Raw genomic sequence first — 12,630 nt, forward strand, 5'->3', positions numbered from 1 at the left:
TCAAACAGACAAGACCTTATTTAAAGTCAGACTTTAAAAACATGAAGGTAATTCTTTTTTTTTTCAGTGAAGAATGTGAAGATTCATTCTCACGGTTGAGCTTTCTTTGTTTACCTAAAAGTGTTTTCCTCTTATGAAAGGGCCTGAAATGTGCTGCCAATGGCAGCTCTCATTCTGATGGAATAGCTGAGGGCCTTATTTTCAGGACATTCCTCTCAAGGGACCACAGTTGCTGGGTTACAGAAACACATCTCCAGTGACAGCCAGGATCAGTTTCTTGACATTGTCTTGGTACCTTCTATGGATTTTATTATTCTCTGATGGGAAAAGTGACACTGACAGGCATAGACATGTCCTATAGATTAACTACGCAGCGCAAAACAAACCGTAGGCTGTGTAGATATGATATATGTAGGAAAAAGTGATGCCAGCTGAGAGACGAAATTGAAGTTGCAGCCACAAAATGGACGTTGTAGCTTAATTTCCGCTTCCTGTCTCAGCTATTTGTTACAAAAGTTCACAAACTATCACAAACGTTCACAAGCTATCACACTTTCCATTTTGTATTTGAAAGATGGTGAATACTGTTTGGTTGTGTGTTAGTTGTGGGAGGACCAGCCAACAGCACATCTTTGACAGAGACTGGCTCAGCAGAAATGTTCATGTAGACTTTGAAATGCATTCAGTTGAGCACATTCCTCTAAAAGCTGCAGAAAGGATCATTAAAATATTATATTGTTTTCTAAGTAAAAAGTGAAAAGATATGTTTATTCTTGACAGCGGTCTTACATTTACAGGTTATTCCTTTATTAGGGAGTAAGCATTTTCAAAGAGGTAATTAGGTTTTCCACAACAATGTCTGATTTTCTTACAAACATTGGTACATCTTTTATACAACGTACCCTCCATGACACATGAAGCCCATAAAGGAAACTATTGAATAATTCTCCGCTGTTATCACCTTCTCTGCTTTTGGTTCTTCAGTTTTAATACCTTGTCAGACACATTAAACTCCTCTGTGGTACAGCATTTCACGCCCATTCCCCTCCCTGCCTCGGATTAAAAAGAAAAAAAAAAATCCCCTCTGCAAGCCATTTATAAATAGAACATGGTATCACTCTGAACATATTTTTGGATAAGGAGCTAAAGCTGCTAAACTTTTAGATTTTTTTTTTCTTCCCCCGCCTTCTACTGCTGCTGTCACCAGAGTTTTAGCTTCGTTTGTCAGAGGGCGTGATGCAGCCGTATAGCCAGCGTATTCGGATTCGGGTCGACCACCGAGAAACTGCAGCTCCAGATTCGTCTCAGTTGTTTGTATGACTCACAATAACAGGTTTTTTAAATAGAGAAATCCAGAGAGCTCAACTTCAAAGGGGGTTAATTTAGATCCTCTCAGCATTTGCCGCTCTGCCACAACCTTTACATGAGAGGAAGGGAGGATTTTTACGGCTTTAATTTGTTTTTCCGCACTTAAACTTCAGAGAGGGTTTGGTTTTACAGCATTAAAACAAAAAGAAAATGAATAACAAGAAAAAAAAAGACGGATAATGTTCCCTGAAAAGAGGCAAAAACCTGGAGAATTAAATGACTGCGACCTGATTTCTCCTAATTTTTCTCTAGTTCTACAGCTGAGAAGAAGATTGGCATCCTGACACACACTGCACATGGAAAATTCATGACATTTCCACACCCTGCCAAAAATGAAAGCAGGGTAGGGTGCGTGGCATGTGGGAATAGATGAACTGTAAGGAGAGCCTTGGGGCTCTGCCTAATGAGGAGGATTAGGGAGCTGTGAAGGGGCCGGTGTCGGGCGGCCCCAGCTTGGCCACTGGGAAACTGAAATAGGATGGAAGTGGAAGCGCAGGTCAAATTTCAGGCCAGATTGTTTAATCGACGAGAGCAATCGAGGGATTGCGAGGTTACACTAACATGTTATCATCTCCTTGATAACCTGCTGAGAGAAGATGGAGCGAGAAGGCAATTTAAAGTCCAGAAATGTCTTTTCTACCCTCAGGGGCATATTTACACTGAATTACTTCATTTGAGAAGAACCTATTTTACCACTTTACTGTTCCTATTGTGACACAGGGCTACATATATTTTCAGAAGAAAGTGGCTGACCATTGCACCCCTGACAGGCTATTAAAGAAAATTTTTGACAGCTTGGATTTAACTAGTAAAGTCTCACCACAACATTTGAGAAAAAATGTGAGAAAGCCCAAGTTGCCAAGGGCTCCTACTAAAAACATGTTTGACTTCTTTGTTGGATGTGGCTTTAGGCTAAAAATATGACATGCTTTAAAGAAATTATTATGACGAGCATTAAAAACTTTTAAAGCTTTGAGAAAAGCTACAAAATATCCACTGCAGTGCCATTGTCCAGGACTGAAAAACAGAATCTTTAAAAAAGGAGTACATTTATTCAACATGGAAAAACACTCCCAAGCTAAGAAACACTTTTTGCACCTTCACTAGTGTTGAACTTATTAGCAGCTTGAGTTCATAACATTTCTGAAAGATAATTGCAAATATATTTTTTGCAATTCCTGCTTTATTTTAAATTTTATTCGATGCTTAATTTTCCTAGGGTATAAAAAAATGACATGACACAGACGGCCATTTTTGTTAGCAACTCTTAAAAATGGTACACATAAGAGAACATGCCACTAAAGTAAGATAGATATGTGTTGATATTTCTAAACTAGAAAATGGCTACAGAGATGGAAGACAAAGAAAGTAGGTCCAAACCTGAACCTAACTGTTTAAAGTCCTGTGATCAGACTCCACCTATTACTATTCTGCAACTTAAGTTGCCAGCTAAATAATACTAGATTGTAAAAGCCTAATAATTATCATGGAAGTAACAATTAAATGTACTGTGGCCCAAAGCTAATCTGTATGCCACCTTATCCCAAAAGAAACAGGATAACAAAGGAAGATGAATTAAGAGACTCGAACTCCAGAGAGTTCATTTCCTAACAAAAGAAAACAAGTTGACATCGCCTGACAGAGATCCACCAGAACAAAGGGAAATTTTGTTATAGGAAATTTGCTCCAAGCAGTCAGTGCTGAGCTCAGATCTGCTGTCAGCCTCTTCACTTTAAAAATGAGAAAAAATAATGTGTGAGCGAGATACAAAATTATTGTGTATTAGTAAGATTATGTGAAATTATTGTGGCATGGTATAGTTGTATGGCATAAAGTGTCCTCTATGGGTTAAAAATAACTCAATAATGATATTGTAAGTAGTTTTCACTGTTTTCTGATGAAGATTCCTAATTCTTAAAATACAATTGCACATCATGTTCAAACAGTGGTGGTTTCTGGCCTCTTCACCCCCATCCCATCCAATTATTTGCCAGAAAAAAAAAACGTAATTGCTTTTATATATATATATATATATATATATATATATATATATATATATATAATTCTGTCCTCTCCAAATTGCCGCTAGGTATGAGTGTGTGTGTGCATGGTTGTGTGTCCTGTGTGTCTCTGTGTTGCCCTGCGACAGACTGGCGACCTGTCCACGGTGTACCCCGCCTCTCGCCCGAAACGTTGGCTGGAGATGGGCACCAGCACCCCTCCCGGCCCCACTGAGGGAAAAAGGGTGCAAGAAAATGGATGGATGGATATAATTCTGTGTAATGTCACACCACAAGCAGTCATCTTTACAAAAGCACAAAACTTCCATCCTTAGTGTCTGTGTTTGCAGCAGCTGTTCACAGAAAATCCTGCTTTTTTTTGCTGATTTTTACTTGTGCTCAGTTCAAGCTAGTCATAAAATGAACTGAATATGCTCATACTTTATAAAACCTTGCACCTATTCGGTTCTTCCGCTGAAAAGCTTTCATACAGATCACTGCTAATAGTGCCCACAAAAGCAACCTAGCAATTAGTGAAAGTAAAAATAATAAATGCTTTGAAATACTTTGTTTAGTTCAGCCATGCTCCTGCAGTGGCTCAAATAATGTCGGTCTTCTCGTCCCAATCCTTTCCTATATGCTACACCACTGCTTTGAATGTAACTCACAAAGACTGAATTAGAGGGTCCAGCATAGTCATCCTACTTTAATGAGGTGTTAATGATATTTAATTATAATATATCAATGCAGTTATTTTTTTTGTTTCCAAAACAAGCAATATTAATGCATCACACTGACCAAAAATCTGTTACCGTTTTCAGTACAAAATGCAGTCCCACGTCTTGTATTAACCCCGCAAGGATACCAAAGAATTCAGCGATTTTGAGAACATGAAACCCAATTTGCCTAGCAGATTACATCTTAAACCAAACCAAACCAAACCAAACCAACTTTATATGTAAAGCACTTTAAAACAACCACAGCTGATACAAAGTGCTGTACATTAAAACACAGCATAATAAAAAAATAAAAACTTACAGTTTAAAAACAAAAACATACAATTTAAAACTAGATCCCGCTGGTGTTGAAAGCCAAGTAAAATAGATGGGTTTTAAGACGAGCTTTAAAAGATGCAGTTTATTTCAGAGTGTGCTAAGAGTCTCCTTGCCACCACTTATCTAAAAGTCCTTATCTGTTTCCACCCTTTACAAAGCAAAGGTGAGACAATCGTGGATTAACTCAATGCCATGGGAGCTTTGCCTCTGGGATTATTAGGAAGAATGACTTCTGCTGGAATAGCAGTAAAGGACACCAACGTTCAATAAGAAAGAGAGAAAAATATATTGAGACAGAGGTTGGGCACAGTGATTAATATTAAGTCATATTTTCTAATTTATGCTTTCTGGAATTTGAGGAATGATTGTTCTGCTAATAAATATTGTCCATTCACATGTTTCTAGTAGAACAGATAATGGCTAAATATGACATGAGTTTTATTTGAGGTTTTCTACTGTATGTAATTTGTCAGAAGGTTGTTTCTTTCACCTTAAATTTATAACTCAATATATATGATTGGATTTGACATGTTTGAATTGTTGTTTGTGCCCCACCACAGTTGTAAAAAAAGACCTTTAGATTGTATGAACATTAAAAAGACAAAGTCTGGCGTTGTCTGTTTTTCTGCAACACAATATTTGTTTAGTAATAACAACTGCACTTACAAAATACAGTTATTGCTTGAAAGCTCTTGGACTTAACAAATAACGTTGGTTTTTGAAAGCAGATCCAGGGCATTAGATATATGGTGTGAATCAGTCCCTGTTTTGTGTGCCTAATGTTGTATCAAAGTGTTTGCTTAGCAAAGTGGGAGTTTCTCACTGTGATGCATGTCTATCCACAAAAAACTGCATCTATAGATGTCTTTAACACAGAAATGTAGTGGAGAGACAATCTGTCAAACAGCCTTCGGTTTTAGCTGTCATGGATGATGATCTTAAAAAAAAGGAAATAAAACAGTCTGAAAAATGTTTTCTGTCAGAGAAAATGATTCCAAGTGGAGGAAAAAAAAATCTGACAGCTAAGTGAGACTCTGATGAATGGACAGCATGCAGGAATGCGGGTTTTAACAGATTTTATGGTTTAGAAGTGAAAAAATGTTCAGTGTGATGGATCTGCTACGATAATATCTCAGGAAAAACTTCTGGATGTATAACATGTTTACCATTTACGTAGAAAGTAAGTGTACTTTTCAAATGGAAAAATATCTTATTAGTCAAGTCAAGTCACACCCACAAGAATAATATAAAATGAGTTAAAGGGCTACATTTCATAATAAAGACAAACAATTACAGATTTTAGTGAGATATGTAAGAGTTTTACACATGCTTGGGCTTTTAACGTTATTAGTTGAAACATTCTACAGCTTGTTAAGACCAAATGTTTGGTTCATATACATCACCTAACCAAACTGATACAGGTTGCCATGTTACCACCATAAATTTCTGCTGTATTTATTTGCAAAATATCTCAAACACAATAAGACTAGATTAAGAGCTTCAGTGGAAACTATTGCCACAGATTTTAATTAAGAATGAATTTAAGTCTCTACAGTTCTGCCACAAGATCTTGTTAACCCCCCAGATTACTAATATCAATCAGTTTTAAAATTAACACAATAAGTGAATTTTGATGTTAATATTTCCTTCTCTCTGATAGAATCTAGATTACGTTTAGAGCTACGGTAGAACAGATGCATAAAAAATACTGCTCATTTAAATAGATTTCCTTTTGTGTTTTGACCTGGCATCTTTGTCAAAAAGTATAATGGGCCTTGATATTCCTCCTGTTGCATGGTTGACTTTATTCAATTACAGGCCTGGGTAGATGTATCTGGTTTAGGTAACCACAGTCTGAACCACGAGATGAACACTCTAGAATATCCAAGATCCAACTTAACCCTCACATCATCAGCACACTGCAGAATCCCCGCACACCCACCTGGTGCAAAATGAAGGCTGCATGACAATCTAAAACCTAACATCTGTGCAAAACATCTCAGTCATAGTAATGAACACATTCATACTCACAAACACAGGCTTCTGCTGTTTGATCAGGTCAGGTATCCAAACACATATTGATTCATTTGAGAAATATAGGGTCCAAGTCCGCTTTGCATCTTCTTGGCTGTATTTGTCTTGTTTTGGTTTTTCAAGCCGCCTACAAAAAGACAAGACAGAAGCACAACAGCACAACATTACTGAAGGCTTGAAACTCCAGTAATTTATCTTACAAAGTATTAAAACAGAGACAGGTGTTTTGTTTGTTTTTTGTTTTTTTTTTGTCATCAGATATGGCATCTGGTATTATTAGAATTAGGACATCAAATATTAAAAGTTCACTTTAGAGTCCAAGATGAAACAGAATAGCAGCTCTTCAGCTCACATCGGTCTTTGTATCCCTCCTAGTCTTTGATTTAAGCCTCCAGACTTAAAGGGCTGTTTAAGGAAAATACAGAAAGGTCAAACACTGGATGATTCACTTCCATATCAAAGGAGTCCGTCCTGACAACATCTGATCACTTTATAAAAAGGAGGAAATCAAGATTTGTGCAGGAAAAAAACAGAGCATTAACACATCCCCTCATTAGAATGCTGTGACCATGTCAGAGCACATGTCCTCCCAGAAACCCTCTCCCGCTTTTCATCCTAATGAGAGAAGATGAAAGCGTGCCGAGACTGAGACAGACAGGACAGGGTTTTAGCAATATTTATTTGGAAGAAGACTGAATGTTCTGGCTTCAGGTTGAGCTGTCCAAGGTGAGTAAACAAAAGCCTTCCCATTGTCCCTTTGCAATTAGTACCATCTTTGTTGAATAATACACACATTTTTAAAAGCCAGACTACTCTTAAGACCCTCCATCTGCCAGACATCTAGAAATGATAGAAGTGGAAAAATACTGAAACTCCGATTTAACTTAAATCAAGTCTAAAAAATTACTATTAACCAGAGCACCAGTTAATATATATTATGTATATTTGATAGTGATTTTTCCTGATTATTTTAACAATGGCATTTGACAAAATGTTACTTGTTTCATAATTGGTTACTGCATTATGTTTTTTGCCATGTAAAACCCTGTAAAATGCACTATAAAAAATTCTACTTGACTTGACTCATTGGTAGAACTGACTGTCATGAATGCCAGTGCACTTCTGGAGGTTTTTCCAAATTTTCCTTAATCGTGTCAAGTTTATATAAGGAAGTGGGAACTTGTGCGCCTCAGCTGTCAGAGTTCTGGATGATACTGTATAGGCATATTGCTGTGACTGAGAAGTATGGATAGATATGGAGGTTGAGTAAGTAGAAAAACAATACACATTTTACTTTACAGTATTGAAATCAATGGCTCCCAAAATCATGTTGTAATCTCAGACAAAAGCGACATTAGTCATATAGGACAACACAAAGGCTCCTACTCTGAGGAAATCCCTCCTACCTGTGGGAATAAATAAACACCGTCACTCAAGGGCTAAAGTATCAGATTATTAGATGTAAAAAGACTTCTTTGTGTCATGTGATTTCTGACTCTCGCAGTGACAGCTACAGAATATCCTCCCACAAATCCAATTGACAAGCTCCCTCTGCAGTAAGGGGTTTTACAAAGCTCCAGAGATTTCCTGACTCCCTCGGTTGTAGTGGTTATTTGTTGCCAGGAACACCTCTGCTTTCATTCAAGCAACACAATATGGAAAATGAGATTCTGAAGCCTGGAGGTAGCGCTCTTCATTTTTCCACAAACCCACCTACAGCAGCCCGAGCGCCCACCATATCTTGTGGGCTTTCTTTTCTTTTCAGGAGCAAACAGGCATGAAGTTTGTGAAAATCCAACCAGAACTGAGGCAGTTAGGGTATCAATGTGTATAATTGAGACGCTGTAGTTGGTTCATATGCCGCATAGGTCACCAGCAGTTGTCAGTTTGATTTATAGTTGATAAATTGAAACCAGGGATTTTTTTCCCCCTTTTCAACACCAGACCACTTTTTAAGGACTTTGAAAACAACAAGTGCAAAACAATAAAACAGCGCAGAACCCAGAGAACACATAAAAACAAAATAGCAGATAAGAAGGTGAAACCAATAAAACAAGCAGGACGGAGATGAAAACTAAACAAAATAAAACAAACAACAACAAAAACATAGAATATTGGATCAAAATACAGAGACTAAAAGTATTTTAAAAAAGTGTTGCAATACAGTAGGCTTCGTCTTTGAGTACCACTTGGAAAGTATTTATCTGTTCAATCATTATCTTTTGGGTCTATTTTCACAATTAAATTAGCACAGCATTCATCGGTGAGTGTAAAATAAAACTGAGACACAGCAGGTATGAAGACATGTCAAGAATGGAGCCTTGTAGAATAGAAGAGGTAAAGATGCAATTATTGAACTGTCACAAAGTTGGAAGAAAATAGAGGGAAACCTGTGATACCCACTCATTGTTCTAGCCATTAAGTAGTGAACTGTGCTGAAATCTGTTGAGTTTAATAGCACAGTTTGTTCACTGTCATCAAAGTCTGTTGCTAAAAGAATATAATTAAAAAATCTCAGCAAGCTGTTTTTGTCCGATGGTGAATTTTAAATTCATACTGCAGCACTTACAAGATTGTTTGGTCATTTGGGAGGGAATTCACTACCTCTCCCATCTTAGCACATGAAACAGATAATACAGTACTTCAGTTCAGGAAATGCATAACAAATAAATAAATCTGAACTAGGGTTAAAAATGACTGAAAACAAAGTGCATTTTTGGACTGTACTGTAACTGTTCAAGAACGAGGTGGACAACGGACGGATGCTTGTTTTAAAGTATTCTTTTCATATTATTTGAGCCATTTTAATTGAACTCTTACTTTATTTATCTTGTCTTTAGTTTATGTCACAGTCATGCTTTGTTCAGCAGTTTGGGTTCACGTTGTGTTTGCAAAGTGGGCTATAAATAAGGCTGGGAACATGTCCTCTTAAATGCACGCAACACAAAAGGACCCCATCAGGCTGGCAGCTTTGAATCTGCTACTTATACAGCTACAGTCGGAACCGATAAGTATATGTTTGTGTCATCAATCCTGGTGGGCACTGGAGTGGGAATACATCATGCAGGCTGTAAATCATTCTTCCTGCATTTATTTGTCATGTCAGCATGTTGTGAACGACTCGGCAGTCCAAAGGGAGCCTACAGGACTCTTTAGGGTTTAAATAAAGGTTGCTGTGAATACATAAAAAGCAAGGTCACATATGTTAAAAGGCTGAAAATCCACACGTTCGGTCTGTGACATGTGTGACAATCATTAGAGAAATCAATACAGAAATATAATTTTGACTATATTAACATTCTGTGTGTGTAAGGGTGTAGTTAGCTTTTGGTGAAATATCTTGTGGAACAGTGGATGGATGAACTCCTCAGGGGGGCATGAATATTTTAACAGTTCATCTTTAGAACATTTTAAAGCTTTTGACCAATAAGTAGCGCTAAATGAAAAGGTTTTGTGGGCTCCAAGTGTGCTTCATTCCTTTTGGTGTGTAAATACTCCAGTGTTGTGTGGAGTGATGTTTTTGCTTCTAAAGTGATGTTTGTGAAATACTTTCATATCGTTAAGAGGAACAAAATCAATGGACTACTTCTGTTTGTGAGCATAGTAGGGATGTTAAAGTAGGTATAGTTAACACTTACAAATTGGGTTCAAAATATGAATTAGATTATGTTGCCTTTTTTTTTCAACAGCAGACATGAAGTTGTAAAAATCCTCCACAGTTATGCTGTATTTAGCTTTGCTCATCTCTCAGTCAACTCACAAGCTTCCCCGCCACTGTGGGAGAGACGCATCCCTGCAGAATAATGCTGCCACCCCCCTTTATTGCCCTAAATATGTTTTTTCATGCTGATGTGCTGTGTTAATATTCTGATAAGCATAGAAGGTTGAATACCAGCCAGAACATCTATTAAATACTAAAACTGGGAGCCGACTGCACAGGAGAGAAGCAAAAATAACTAAAAGATCTGCCTCCCATTCTGCTTTCAGAAATTCTAGGAACCACCAGCAAACCTGGCAGAGCAAAGAGTTCGGCTAGAAACATGTGGAACAATCAGATCTCTGACGTGTGATGGAGCTTGGTTATTAAGGGATTTACATGTGAGCAGGAGAGTTCTCGTTTCTATTCTGGATTTAACAAGTAGTCAGCGAAGGGAAGCTAATATAGGAGAAAATATGACGTCTCCTTTTTTGTTTTTATCAGTATGCTTGATGCAGCGTTTTAGATCAGCTGAAGGATGGCCTGTCAAAGACTTCATGAAATATTTAAGTATTGCTTTAAAACAACCACAGCAAGACATCTTTTCAGAGCCACTTTACAGAGCGGACTCCACTTAAACTAAGCTACAGCTTGTCTTTCACAAAACAAGCTGTGTACCACTGACTTCGATAGCCTTTTAACAATGAAGATAAATTTCAACAATCCGGTAGTAGAGAAAGCGTCACAGAATCCTTGAAGATTTGCGACTTTGTCAACTGTTTAAAGTTTCTTCACGAAGGCTACACGTTACTCCACACCTGTCCAAATTTGACTCATCAAAGACCTGCAGCAATGGCCTGTAAGTCACATCCAATATTTGTCTGCAAATACCCATCACGGTAAAATGACAGGTAGCTGGATATCCTGCGACATCTTCTATCTGCAGGGATTTGCATACGTGTCATCTGAACTGCAAACGAGGCGCCTGAAAGATTTGGGGTCAGATTAAACACTCTGTACATCCTGCTGTTGTTTTGATCTCTGCAAAGGACTCGGCTTCATGAATGCTAATGAAAGGTGGAGCTGTTCATAAAAATCACTTTACGAACTATTCAATGTCATACAAGAAGGTGTTATATCCGTCGTGATGTCCTCCAAAGTTATTCTTAAAAGTTAATCTATAGATATAGTTGAGCAATAGCTTGAAGGAAAAGAAAAAGAAACTGATTCGTTCAGATTTGGTTTCCCTCAAAGCCGACCTAAACTTAACGGGTTTGCAGGTTTTTTTCTTTCTTCTGGGATTTAATCAAGCAATGCGCCCATTTTATCACTTTCTCACCCAACCTAAGCAACTTGCTCCATCCATTTTTAAATACATAGCACTTATTTTATGTGCACATGATTTATCGCTGTATGACTTCAGAGCAGCCGTTAACTTGCTCTCACAGCTTTTCAAACCTCCTCTGCACTCAACCTGCTGTGTTCTTACAACATCGTAGGCTGCTATGTTTAGTTCTGCTGCTCACGGCATGTGAGTCAACTAAATGAGCCTTTTGCTCCATAATTCACATGTGTTAAAGCAAAAAAAATAAAAAAATAAAAAATCATGTTGAATTGAATTAACGTTATCTCAGCTGAAACCAGCTGCTGTTTGACGATCATCATTATGCACAAGTCACATTACATAAGTGGAGTTGTTTAAAGAATCGAGGACTTCTCTGCAAAGCAGCTTGTGTGTAGGATGGTCATCAATGTTCCATTACTAAATGTTACATGAACTAAATATGGAATAGAAGATTAACCTTTAGCATATAAAAAGATTGTTATCCAAGGGGTGGCACATGGATGAGCAGAATATTATGATCTAAATCTGTGCTGAAACATAAAGCCAAACACAGACGCAGCTTTTTAAATTTACAGAACTAAATGTTTGCAGTTCCTCAGCAAAAACTGCCACCCAAGCTGGTTTTCCAAAATGGATCATCTAAAAAAAGTTAGCAGAGTGGAACCTTAACAAAGACGGTGTGGCATATTGTAGAGAGGGATATCCAGACTCTTGACCTACAATAACAGTAGATGTTAATAAATCAAAGAGACCCCAGGACAAAATCTTGATACACAGGACCTTAAAGGTCCAGTATTATGTGTATTGCAGGTGCATAGTGCCATTTTACTGGACAATCAAGTAAGTGTGTTATCTTCAGTTGTTATAAAAATGGAGCATATATTAAATACAACTTATGAGAATTTTGACTTTGCAATATGACTCCATGAAATTGGCCTCTGTCTCTTTAAGAAACTCCTGCTCTTTCCAATAGTCCGCCTTTAGAATGTCATTGCATCAATGCATTTTCATTATGCTGTTAACACCATTAAGATTGAAAATTTCAGTGATAGACATCAATGTCTACATTACTCTGTTAGGGAAGGGCTTCCAGAAGAAAGCCTTTTTCTCTAAAACAATATGATTGCTAAG

At 37.5% G+C, this 12,630-nt stretch overlaps 1 protein-coding gene across 3 annotated transcripts in view; it reads right to left on the reverse strand.

The window, feature by feature from the left end:
* Positions 1-12,630, reverse strand: part of LOC103458690 (leucine-rich repeat and fibronectin type-III domain-containing protein 2) — a 130,883-nt gene that overhangs the window by 60,033 nt on the left and 58,220 nt on the right. For 2 of the 3 annotated variants that reach the window (XM_081603022.1, XM_008399680.3), the window contains exon 3: positions 6,455-6,584. The exons of the other annotated variant lie outside the window; for it this stretch is intronic. The gene's annotated coding sequence lies outside the window, so the exon portion shown is untranslated. The remainder of the gene's footprint in view (positions 1-6,454; positions 6,585-12,630) is intronic. 3 annotated transcript variants of the gene reach the window in all.

The sequence above is a fragment of the Poecilia reticulata genome, chromosome 22 (genome assembly GCF_904066995.2).
Source record: "Poecilia reticulata chromosome 22, P_reticulata-male-v2, whole genome shotgun sequence".
NCBI lineage: Eukaryota > Metazoa > Chordata > Actinopteri > Cyprinodontiformes > Poeciliidae > Poecilia > Poecilia reticulata.